Below are 13,943 nucleotides of genomic sequence, written 5' to 3'. Positions count from 1 at the left end.
CAGTCAGAATAGCAAAATTTAACAGAACAGCAAGCAACAAATGCTGGTGAGGTTGTGGAGAAACTGGAACCCTTATTCACTGTTGGGAGTGTAAAATGGTGCAATCACTGTGGAAGGAGGTATGGCACTTTCTCAAAATGTTGCAAATAGAGATACCATTTGACTCAGCAATTCCACTACTGGGACTATTCCAAAGAGACCATGGCTGACATCCAGGCAGATATATGCACACCCATGTTTATCGCAGTTTTTGTTCACAATAGCAAGGAGTTGGAAACAACCCAGGTACCCATCAACAAATGAATGGATAGAGAAGCTGTGGTATAGACACACAATGAAATACTACATTGCATTGAAAAGCAAGGAACTCATGCAATATTATTCAAAATGGGTGACCCTGGAGGACATTATGCTGAGTGAAATATCTCAGTTGCAAAAGGACAAATATTGCATGGTGCCACTGCTGTAAAATGGGACTGATATCAGGGTTGTGGTAAGACTTAGAAAAACTGGATAAATTGTGTATACTGCACTGGAACAAATGAGGGAGAGAATAATTTAAAAGCAATGTATAATAGGGTATTATGGTTATCACAAGAGTCACAATTAAGGTTACATAGTGGATGTACTTGGGGTGGTAGGAGGGGTGCGGGAGGATTGTGTCCCAAGGAGAGGGTGTTTATTTTACTTTTCAAAGAGAGGAGCGAACTAGAGTGGTGGGGAGGGCTGGGCGGGGAGAGAAGAGCAGCAATGAATGAATGGAAATCCAAAATCTCTGTAAATGTTCATTAAAATTATTAAAAATAATTTTTAAAAAAATGTGTGGCTTTAAGAAAGTGATCTAAACTCTCTGAGCCATAATTTTTCCATCAGCAAAATAGGAATAACAGTATCCATCAAACCATGTGTGGGGAATGTCTCAACATCCAACCCGTCGCCAGAGGCTCACTCCTCTCCAGTGGCAGAGAATTTCTGAGGAAGGTCTTGCTCTTGATGCATTTTTCTCTTTCCCATACTGCTCACCCTGCTCTCACTTCTTCAGGCTTTCTTCCTTCTTTCCTTTCTCTTTATAAATATCTACTTACTCAAATGACAAGGTGAAGGAGAAAATGGAATAAAATGATCAGTCTTCCAATAGCTGAACAATGTCCTTGATTGCTTTAAGAACCACATTTGATCGAACCAATGACAGCAACTCTTTGTACCAAAATCTTAGATGGAAAATTTAGGGAGCAGAGAGTTTATGCTAATGGAGAGGAACAATTCCAAAAAAGAGAGAGAGAACGGCTACACCACTTGAAGAAGGAGAACAATGCCACTGAGTTTTCTGTGTAGAAAGTGCTGAATCGGTGGATGTCTGCCTTGCAACAATGACTAATAATTGCTCTCAGCAACAACAATGTCAAATAATTGGTCTCCCTTGCTTTCCTGTCTCCTTAAACTAGGATGATGAGGAAAGACTTAAAAGTAAACGGGAAGCAAAACACAAAATAATGAGCAGTTCTATATTAACTATTTAGTCACTGAAAACTTAAGCACTATGGGAAATACATGATTATATAAGACTCAGTCTTTAAGATGCTTATTACCTCAGAAATCTAAATAACTATAAATGTCTTAAGACCACATATTGGAAAATTCAACCTCAAATACAAATCTCATAGTCTAAAAAGTCAAATAGCCCCAAATTTAAAATAAAAATCCGCTTCCCCTGCCCCTTCACTTCTAGCTGTCAAAAACAGCCTTCGCCATTCTCTATGTCTCATGTTTCAATTTTCACATTGATAATTGCTTTGCAAAAAGGAATCCGTAATTTTCCTGATTTATTTCAATCTACAGCAAGTGTTAAAGACATATAAAATGCAAACAACACAACGTCATAGAACAAAACCCAGACCTCTACAAAACAAATAAAGGAGGAGAGACGAATGAATGTACAGGAACGTGTCAGCCAGACAGGAAAGAAGTCCTTGTAGAAGGTGGGATTCATGATTGTCCTATATGTCCTTTTCATCTCATTGCCTTCAACCCTGATTGCAAAGCAGAATAACCTAGAAAGATATCTTTTTTTTAAAAAATTGCCCAAATCTAAGAAAACTCCAGAATTGTTTAGATGAGATCTGTATTTCAGTACATATGTAAACAGCTTCTCAAACAACAACATCAAAATGTATCAGGTGTATTTCTGCTCTTGATAACTTCGTGTGTTACAGATACAAACTGACAGAGGGTCGACATGAGCAGGACTGACCCTAATGGCAGTGAGTTTGATTTTTTTCTTAAAAAAAAAAAAGAAAATCTTCACAACTGGACAAATAAGTGATGTCATAATAAACAAAGACAAGTTTGTCAAAGATGTTCATTAATTTGAACTCACAATCAAGACCTAAGGAAGCCTCAAGCAAACACACACACATAAAAAAAAAAAAATCCAACCACATAGTATATTTGACAATTTGCTGTAAAAGATCTCTTTAAAGTGCTAGAGAAAGGATGTCAGTTTGAGGACTAAAATTTTCCCAAGCCAAGTTTTCAATGGCCTCATGTGTATGTGAAAGTTGGACAATAGTAAAGAAAACAACACCAAAAAAGACACTTTTGAATTGTGGTGTTGGTGAAGAATACAGAATTAATAAAATCAATAGTAAAGAATATTGTAAAGAATAAACACAATAGTCTTGGAAGAAGTGCAGAGACAAGCAAAGATGATGAAACTTCCTGTATTGTAGTGGATTATTCAATATTGCTTTTTCAGTCATCGACCAAGTCTAGTCAATGATTGGAGCAGCACATCAACAGAGAACTGCAGAAGTGCAGGCTGGGTTTAGAAGAGGCTGTGGGACTAGGGTTATTATAGCACAGGTTAGATGGATCGTGGCAGAAAGCAGAGAGTACCAGATGAATGTCTATCTGTGCTTCATTGACTATACAGAGGCATTTGACTGTGTGGGTAACAACAAACTATGGCCAGCTCTGAGAAGAATGGGAATCCAAGAAAACTGGATCATGCTTATGCGAAACCTACACTTGAACCAGGAGGCAGTCATCAGAACAGAGCAAGGAAACACTGCATGGTTCAAAATCGGGAAGGGTGTATGCCAGAGATGTGTCCTATCTCCATACCTTTTCAATCTATATTCGGAACAGATCATCTGGGAGGCTGGTCTCTTTGAGAAGGAATGTGGCATCTGGATTGGAGAAAGATTCACCAACAACCTTTGTTATGCAGATGACACAACCCTGCTTGCTGAAACTCAGGAGGACCTGAAGCACTTGCTGCAGAAAGTCAAGGACTCCAGCCTTCAGTATGGATTGAAGCTCAACATCAAGAAAACCAAGATTCTCACCACTAGGCCGATTGGCAGCATTGTGACAGGTAAGAAACTGAGATGTTAACAGCTTTAGTTTGCTTGGCTCTACAATCAACACTATTGGTACCAATAGCAAGGAAATTAAAAGATGCACTGCATTAGGAATATCTGCTGTCAGAGACCTCTCCAGAGTCCTGAAGAACAATGATGTCAGTCTGGAGACTAAGGTGCGCCTGATCCAGGCCATGGTCTTCATAATTACTTGCTATGTGTCAGAAAGCTGTACAATGACTAAGGATGATAGAAGGAAAATAGAAGGGAAATTAATGCCTTTGAGCAGTGGTGCTGGAGAAGAGTATTGAATATAACATGGACTGCTAGGAGAACAAACAAGGTCATCATAGAGAGGGTGAAACCAGGCTGCTCCTTGGAGGCAAGGATCCTGAAGCTTTATCTGGCATATTTTGGGCATGTTTCAAGGAAGAACCAGTCCTTGGAGAGGGACGTCGTGCTTGGGAGAGTGGAGGGACAGAGCAAGAGAGGAAGACTCTCAATAAGATGGATTGATTCAGTGATTGGGGTAGGGTGTGTCAGAGACAATAAGTTTGGCTCAGGACAGAGCAGGGATCAGAGCTGTTGTATACAGAGTCACTGTGAGTCGCAAGTGACTTGATAGCACATAACAACAACAACAATGGCCATTATCTCCCTTATTGTGTGGCTAGGTAGGAATACATAAATATTCAATATCTGTGGCCCATCGGGGGGACTGGATAATTTGCTAATGATGCAAATAGGCACCTATGGGATGTAGAATGGCTAACACAGGAACTGATCCATTTTGCCATCCTGCCAGGCTTAAATTGGCTGTCCCAGAGGCAGAAAACGGGAATCTCACTACTAACAAGAAAGAAGAATCAGAGATTGCAGTGTGTCATCGGGAGTTGATCCTGTGTGAACCAGGATTGAAGAGACAACACGGCATGTCATGGCCCCTGCGGTGGCTGCAACAGTGGAGGTGATGTCAGTACAGGTAGTGGTAGCCATGGCAGAGGTAGCAGAAAACCAGGGCCCAGCGGGAGACAAAGCTGTGAGCTCCTGACCCCTAGAGCAAGAAATCTGAGTACTTGGTAGAGATATGTGTGCTTTGGGGAACTTGCTGGGGGAACAAGGTCTGCTAAGCCACGGGGTTAGAACTGGGCACGTTTGGGCCTAGGCTAACTGGCACAATGAGGGTGGCACATAATGGCAGAGCTAAGAGGGCTTTGTAGCACTTGCCTAAGCAGGACAGAGGCCAAGGACACCAGGCTGAAGGTTAGAGAGGCCCACTTTTTGACACAGCTGAGAAGAGGCTGTCTTGACTATAGAATTGTTTCCTGAGTTTTCCTATTCCTCACCTGTAACCTGTAACCTCACTAATAAACCTCATATTGTGAGTACTGCCTGTTTTATGTGGTCATTGCAATGAACTAGTAGAAGTAGTGAGACCCTCAGGAGGGATGGTTGGTGCTGGATATTTTAGAATAAAGTGTGGAGCAGAAGGGCATAGATGGCCTCATTAGAATCGGTATGTGCTGTTGAGGGGAATTTTTTCCTCTTATGAAATTAATGAAGGTGAGACCCTGCCACTCGCATGTTCCCTTAAACACTTCATTTCAGATACTTTGGGGGATATTATCAGCAGGGGCTGGTTCCTGGAGAAGGACACGATGTTTGGTACAGTGGAGGATCTGTGAAAAGGAAGAAGGCCCTCAGAGAAGACGGCGGGAAGGGGCTGCAACAATGAACTCAGAACACCAGAGACTGTGTGGGTGGGACAGGATCAGGCACTCTCCAGTTCTGTTGCTTCTAGCGTTGCTCTGAGTTGGAGGCAGTTTGACAATCACTAACAACAATAACAAAGCGAAAGAAGGCATGGAGCGTTTTCAGATGTAATACAGAAAGCTTACTGGTGTTTCATAAGACGCTCTAAATAATATTCTTAAGATAGGGAAATTGACAGTCAATTCCATTTTTAGGTCTAGCAAAGAGTAGCTTTTGCTAAAAAGTCACCAGATACATAATATATAAAGTCTTACTATATATGTACTTCTTGATTTTGTGTACTGTCGAGTCAGAACAGACCCATCGCTGACCCTCCAGCAGGTTTTCAGAGGCAGTAAATTGCATGGGAGGAGATTGCCATCCTTCTCCCGAGGAGCAGCTGGTGCATTTAAACCATGTGCCTCCTGTATACATGTATTTATGACATGGAAAGTTTCTTCTAAACCCACATACTTCCAATCTTCGGCTGTACAGAAGGCCACAGGAGATTCCTGGGCTATGTACTCTAATGAGTACGTATCTACCAAGCAATATAGCTCACAGGACATCAAGTTAGATGCTGAGAACATACAACAAAAGCCAGTCATGATCCTTGCCTCTCTTCAGCTTATACTTTAGTCCAGTGATCCTCAAGTTTCAGCTGCATCAGAATCATCTGAAGAGCTGGATCAAACACAGTGCCGGGTGCCAATTCCAGAGTTTTGGACTCCTCAGGGCTGGAGTGTAAGGACTTGCCTTTCTAACAAGGTGCCGTGTGTTTTGATGTGACTACATTCTGAGAACTCTTGCTCTTTCAGGACACAGAGGGAAAACCTAAGGAATCACACAGCGCACCATTTACTTACGATTTTTAAGGTGGAGGAGGGGTGTAGGGTGAGAACGGTCTACGTTAACAAAGATGTCCTTGAGGAGTTGTTGAGCTGGGCCTGGACAAGGAGTTGGAATTGGATACATGAAAACGGAGGGAGAGAAAGATCATTCTAGGCAGGGTCTGAAGGGATAGGCTGTATTTTGGAATTTGAAAGAAGGTTTTAGTTGGAGCACAGAGGGTAAGAGTATAACCAGTGGGCAAGCTGTGATTGTTAACAAGTCAGCTCACTTAGAGCCTTACAGAACCTTATTAAATATGTTGGTCTTAAGAGAAATTGGAGCACATCAAAGGATTTAAAAGCATAATGACAGACAAAGAGGAAGGATAGAGGGAGCTGCAGCTAAGAGACATGAGTTTCAAGGAAGGAAGTTTTTTACAAAAAGCAGGAGCCGTGGCAGAAGGCAAGAGTCTGGGCCAGAGAGAGGAGGAACAGATGTTCCTCAGAAAGGCTGGGGGTAGGAGACGCCACAAGACTGGCCCAGCTAGGTCCAAGGGGAGCTGATGGGAGGAGAGATTTGAAGCAGCAGTCTGAGGAACTAGGAAGCTGAGGGAAGCCTCTGGTGGCACTGGAAGACTCATGAAAGGAAACAAGGGTATGTGTGTTGGGGGTTGTGGGGTGTGGAGCTCTGAGAGGAAGAACAGAATGAACAGCTCAATCTCAACAATCTCCTGGAAGAAAGTGGTCACTGGGCCTAGTGGCTGAACTTCCTGGCCAGGCACCCACCATCTCAGATAAAGTTACATGTCATTTTTTAATCATGAGGAATTTAGAGTAGCTCAGCAGTAAGTAGGACCTTATGAGGCTCTTATTAATAGGACCTTGTTCTATTCATGGTGCTCGGATTCCAGCCTGATCCTTGGAACCTTATACCCCAAAGCCAGTACTGGTTCTCAGTCTTCTAAGTTAGTGGATACAGTCGTGCCACCTTCTCATCCCATTTATTCATTTACCAGCTATGTGCCAGGTAGTATTCTAGGAACTGGAGTTTAAATCCCTGTCTTGAATTCTCAAGCATGAATTTCTCATGCTTGGCTCTTTCTCTCTATCATCAGATTTATTTAATGAAAACTGTCTCACAGAACCCTGATACTCTCACGTTGAAGTATTTTCAGGAGTAGTTATCTGCTCCCTTGTCCACGGACTTCCTCCACTGTAGCCTATGGAAAATTTGGCTTCCAGACACCAAAAGGCTCCCTTAGTTGTCCCAGGTTCATATTTCCCTTGACCTGATATGTCCCTGTGACATTATCCAGTCAACAGTCACAGTTTAATCTGGTCCAGATTCAGACTCACAGAGATCCTGTGTATGTCAGAGTAAAACTGTGCTTCATAGAGTTCTCAGTTGAGTGGCTGATATCTTGGAAGTTAAGTGGGTTCAAACTTCCCACCTGGCAATTACTAGTGGGACATTTTAACCACTCTCCCACTTATACTACCTACAATAATTCCAGTCTGTTGTATTGTTATTGTTGTGTGTTCTCAAGTCAAAACCAACTCATAGCTACGCCCCCCCCCCCCAAGTGGGTTAGCAGAGGTAGTAAATCACACAGGAGGAGATTGCCCATCCTTCTCCCACAGAGCAGCTGATGGATGTAAACCACGTGCCTTTGGGATTGCAATGCAGCTTCTTACCCCTGTTGTTGTTGTGTACCATCAAGTCAGAAGCAACTTAAAGCTGACTCTCCGGTGGGTTTTCAGAAGCAGTTAATCTCATGGGAGAAAATTACCCATCTTTCTCCCACAGAGCAACTGGTGATTCGAACCGTGTGCATTCAGGATTGCAGCACAATTTCTTGCCACTAGGCCACCAGAAGACTCCCTGAGATTCCAGTCTCAACAGTCACTAAACCAAGTCTCTAGCATTAGAGAAACTGAAGATACAAAGGAAAAATGGTCACACCATTTATGACAACAGAATGCTGACTCACAGTCGCTGTAGAAACCAGCCCAGACAACCCCCTCTGCTTCTGCAGCAATCAGCACAGAACAGTCAGGGTTTGGTCCTCAGCAGCCAGCTCCCCTATGGCCATTTCTCATTCAGGACCAAGCAGAGAAAATCAGATATACTTCCCAAATTAATTACATAAGACACTAAAGCCTGTCTACCTCTTTACTAGTTCCTGAATCTCTGCTTAACCCAAGTGACGATGGAATTCCTCAGTTCTAACTAAATAACCTTTGATCATCTTCATCTGGTTGTCTTTGTTTTCACATACTGAGAACTCTGAAAACAAATCCATTGCCGTTGAGTTGATGCTAACTTATAGGGACCCTCTCTCCGGTGTCTGAAGCTACCGGTCTTGATAGGAGCAGACTGCATTCTCCTGAAGACTGGCTGGTGGGTTTGAACCACTGCCCGTTCAGTAACCCACGGCACCACCAGGATTCCTTTTTACCCCATTCTGTTGTTACTGTTATTAGGTACTGCCGTGTCTGTTATGACTCACAGCAACCTGTCAACAACAGAGTGGAACCTTGCCTTTGCTGCCCCATCCTCGTAATCTCCATCACGCTTAGCCAGTCGCTGTAGTCACTATGTCTGTTTACCTCCTTGAGGGTCTTCCTTTATTTCACTGACCCTCTGCCTTTCCCAGCATGGTGTCTTTTTCCAAGGACACGCTCCTCATGATAACATACCCAAAGTATGTGAGATCAAGTGTCACCATCCTTGCCTCTGAGGAGAGCTCTACACTTTCTCCAGGACAGACTTCTATATTCTTTTGGCAGCTCATACAATAGTAATTCTCTTTGCCATCACCAAAATTCAAGGGCAATGATTCTTCTCCCATCTTCCTTATTCATTGTCCAACTTTCAGATGCATAGGAAGCAACTGAAAATGTCATGGCTTGCATGAGGCACACTTTAGTCTTTAAACTGACATCTTGCTTGTTAGCACTTTAAAAAGGTCTGTGGCAGATTTCCCCAATGCAACATGATTTTTTTTTTTTTATTTCTTAACTACTGTTACCATGAGTGTTGTTTGTGGATCCAAGTAAAGTGAAATCATGGGTAACTTCATATATTCTCTGTCTCTCACAGTATTGGAGAGCTCAGATGGCCTAGTGGCAAGGAGTTGTGCTGGCCATCCAAAGGTATGAGGTTCAAATGCACCAGCCATTCTATAGGAGAAATAAGGGCAATTTCCTCCCCTTGAGATTAACTGCCTCTGAAAAATAGCTGGAGGATCAGCTGTGGGTTGGTTCCGACTTGACAATATACAACAACATCACATTTCTTATTAATCCAGTCATGAAGATTTTTGTTTTCTTGATGAGTATGGAGAAAGGACACTTCCTGTACTGCTAATGCATTTCCTGATATTATACTATTCGGTGTTCTCGTGTTCTTTTCAGACAACTGATTTTTAATTTATGTATAGATTTCTCTTTTAAGAAATTAAGAAAGGTGTATGTCAGAGTTGTATCCTCTCTTCATACCTATCCAATCTGTATGCTGAAAAAATGATTTGTGAAGCTGGACTCTATGAAGAAGAATATGGCATTAAGATAGTTGTAAGACTCAACAATAACTTACGTTATGCAGAAGACAAAACCTTGCTTGCTGAAAGTGAGGAAGACTTGAAGTACCTGCTGCAGAAGATCAAAGAATACAGCTTTCAAAATGGGCATCTCAACATCAAGAAGACAAAAATTCTTACCACTGGACCAATATGCAACATCATGACAGGTGGAGGAAAGACTGAGACTGTCAATTACTTTATCTTACTTGGATACACAACCAACACACTTGGCACCAGCCTTCAGAGGATCAGGATATGTACTGCACTGACAGGCTGCAGTCAAGGACCTCTCCAAATTACTGAGGAATAGTTATATCAGTTTGAGGACTAAGGTATTCAGGCCATGGTCTTTTCAATCACTTGTTATATATCTGAGCTGGGTAATAAGCAAGGATGACAAAAGAAGAATTGATGTATTTGAGCTCCGGTGTTGGAGGAGAGTACTGAATATCCCATATATTGTTGAAAGAACAAACAGGTATGTCTTAGAGAGGGTGCAGCCAGAGTGCTCCTTGGAAACAAGTATAACAAAACTTTTCTCTAATTCTTTGTTTATGTTGCTAGGAGAGACTACTTACAGAGGGACATCATGCTTGGAAAGGTGGAGGCTCGGTGAAAGACAGGAAGACCCTCAACAAGAAGGATTGAACAGCAAGTGCAGCACTGCGAGCAACTGTGTTGCAAGAGATGTTGGGAACGGCACAGAACAGGGCAGGGTTCAGGTCTGTTGTTCATAGGGTTGCTATGAGTCACACTTAACTTGACACATAGAAACAGCAATTAAGACTCTCCTGAGTACAATTAAGTCTTCTGAAATTCCCATTCTTCTCAATGTTATCTAAAATTTGTAATATTTTCATATACTAATAGACATTAGCAAGCTGAATAGGTACAGAGAAAAGATATAGCCCTGATGCACACCTTTCTTGACTTTAAACCATGCAGTATTCTCTTGCTCTTTTCTGACAACAGCTTCTCGGTCTAGGTATACAGTCTCATATGAACATGACTAAATGTTCTGGAATTTCCATTCTTCTCAATGTTAAATATAGTTTGTTATGATCCATACAGTCAAATGTCTAAATGTCTTTGTATAGTCAATAACATACAAATAAACATTTTTCTGATATTCTTTGCTTTCAGCCAGGAACGATCTGATATCAGCAATGACATCCCTGGTACTGTAGCCTCATCTCAACTCAGCTTGAACTTCTGACAGTTCTCTGTAAAAGTACTGTTCTGGCTTGAATATGATATTAATGATATTGTTGATAAGTTCCACATTCTATTGGATCATTTTTCTTGGGAATGGGAACAAATATGGATCTCTTCCAGTCCGTTGTCCAGGTAGCTGTCTTCCAAATTCTCTAGAACAGACTAGTGAGTGTATCTAAGGCTGTATCTGTTAGTTGAGACATATCAGTTGGCATCCTACCAATTCCTGGGCCTCAGTTTTCCTCAATGGTTTCAGCTTTTTCAGCTTTAATATCTTCCTTAATTACCATCAATTCTTGATCATATGCTAATTCCAGAAACATTGCTGTTGTTAGGTGCCATCGAGTATGACTAATAGTGACCCTATGAACAAAGATCTGAACCCTGCTCTATCCTGCAACTTTCTCACACTTGAGGAATTAATTCTTGGAAAGGGACATCAAGCCAGGAAAGAAAGAGCCAAAACTGGGCTCACATATGTCAGAAACTATGTCAGAAAATATGAGGATTGCACACGATAGGAAAGGCTTTTGATCTGCTGTTCATAAGATTGTAAATTGTACTCGACAGCACTTAATGACAGCAACAATAGAAAATTAACTTGGAGTAATATTCTTTGTCTCATGGGCTCATTGGAATTGAATTTGTAACCAGAACATGTTGAAAATAAGGGGATAGAACTATGTTCATAAAAGGTATTTGTATAAAAATCCATATCCATGAGGATAACCACTAAGCAGAGAACCAGGGCTACAAAGAAAGAGTGGAGACCTTGGATGGTAAAGAATTAACACACTTGCCTATAAACTAAAAGGTTGATGGTTCAAATCTATCAACAGGCTCCTCAAAAGAAAGACCCCACCATTTATTTCTAAAATATCAGCCATTGAAAACCCTGCTGTGACACATAAAGAGTTGTCATAAGTCTAAAGAGCCTCAATACCACCTGTGAAAGGAAAAGAACCATACTAGTTCTGGAGCATATGCTCCAAGCTAAAGATAAGGGTACTATTATCTTGATGCTGTTGTTGTTGTTGATTGCCACAGAGTCAAGCATGACTCATAGTGACTGTATGAACAAAAGGCCTGAAGCCTTTCTATAACTATCGATATTTATCAAAGTTCATAGTTTCCAGAGTCATGTTGTTTAAGAAGTTATGCCGTTATACTTCCAATTTTCAAAATACTGATGGTAAAAGCGGCAAAAAGACACATTTCAGTAAAAGATAATATGAACTATCTGCTAGAAATCGAGTACTTTGCAAATAGAGAATCTCATACATTTCTGTCTTATTCTAACATTTCTGGAATAAACCAAAGCCATAAACCAAAAAGTCTATGAGCAAGCAGGGGGAAAAGTCAAGGCTAATTGTTGTTGTTATGTGCTGTCCACTTGGAACTAAGAGCTGGCCCTCCAGCAGGATCTCAGAGGCTGTAAATTGCCCTAGGATATTGCCCAGCATGCATGAATCCACCCACACAGCAGCTGGTGAATTTGAACTACATGCCTTTAGATTGGCAGCACAACTCCTTACCACTGGGCCACAAGAGCTCTCTAGACTAATAGCATTTCTCCTTATTAGCAAATATTTTGAAACATATTAAGAACTGAAAACATTGGATTGAATTAAAGATTCCATAGCTTTTCAAACAACAGATTAGGAAAGATGGCAGGCTTCAGGTAGAGTTGGGTTTTTGTTTGCTTTTTGCTTTTCTTCAGTTCATTGTTGGAAATTTAATATCCTATTTTATTTTATTGAGCAGTATGCCAAAAAACACACACTAACAACCCCAAAACCCAGATGACCCCCCCTCGACATTTGCACACAAAGCAATGAAGTCTGAAGTTACGTCACTTTAGCATATGTTTTTATTTCTGAATATGCTAAATTTTGCAAATATTTTGGGCTATTAAACAATTAAAGACATCACTTACATTCTACTACAGTTGCATTTTTCATTCTTTTCTAATTGCCTAGACTTACGTTCATCAACTTTTATCTTCTGTTGCCCTACTATCACTTTACTGGACATTTGAAAATGTTACCAAGAAGCAAAATGATAGTGCTTTCAACCACTAAGGAATTGCCCTCTCTAAGCTTAGGTGGAGAAAGAAATCTTGAGATAAGAGCAAATCTTAATATATTTGCTATGGAGCGACCCTTTGGGATAGAGTGGAGATGATCCATGGGGTCTCCAAGGCTTTGATTCTTTATGGACAAAAATTGTCACATCTTTTTTTTGACAACTGGCAGCTGGATTTGAACAGTTGACCTTTTAGTTAGGAGTCAAACACTCAGTTACTGTATTACCAAGGTTTTCACAATGTATCTCTCAGCATACATGCTTTCTAACAATTTTGGCTATATCTGTGCTTCAATGCTATTCAATAATCAATAGTATAAAGCGAAGACATCAGAAAAAGCTTCTGGTATCATAACTGAACAAGACAAATTCTCAACATGCAATGGAATATGATTAGCTGATTTTTTTTTCCACTGAAAGATTGAAATTGTTTTATTCTTTTTTACAGGTAAGTGTAATTCACAAAAATTAATCTTATTAATCATAAAATAAATACTACAGTGTAAATTCTGTCTGAGACATTGCACTTGCTACTTACTGTTGTTGTTGTTATGTGCTGTCGAGTCGTCTGTGACTCATAGCCACCCTATGTACAACAACAGCCCTAAACCGTGCTCTGTCTTATGCCAGATAATCTCACTGTCTCTGACACACCCACCCCGATTACACGAGTCACTGAATCAATGCACCTTATAGAGGGTCTTCTCCTCCTGCCTTATCCCTCCACCCTCCCAAGCATGATGTCCCTCTTCAAGGACTGGTCCCTCCTTACAACATGTCCAAAATATGTCAGATGAAGCCTCAGAATCCTTGCCTCCATGGAGCAGCCCAATTTACTCCTCTCCAGGATGAACCTGTTTGTTCTCTAAGCAGTCCATGGTACATTCAGTACTCTTCTCCAGCACCACAACTCAAAGGCATCAATTCTCCTTCTATCCTCCCTAGTCATTGTCCAACTCACTGATGCATAACAAGTGATTGCAAAGACCATGGCCTGGATCAGGCACACCTTAGTCTCCAGAGTGACACCGTTGCTCTTCATTGCTATTTATAAGATAGGCATGCAACAGCATGAGTGACAGGATTATATCCATACGCTTACAAGGAAGTCCAGT

Source organism: Elephantulus edwardii, unplaced genomic scaffold (genome assembly GCF_000299155.1).
Source record: "Elephantulus edwardii isolate Elephantulus edwardi_28Jun2011 unplaced genomic scaffold, EleEdw1.0 scaffold00026, whole genome shotgun sequence".
In the NCBI taxonomy this organism is placed as follows: domain Eukaryota; kingdom Metazoa; phylum Chordata; class Mammalia; order Macroscelidea; family Macroscelididae; genus Elephantulus; species Elephantulus edwardii.
This window is presented reverse-complemented; position numbering follows the sequence as displayed.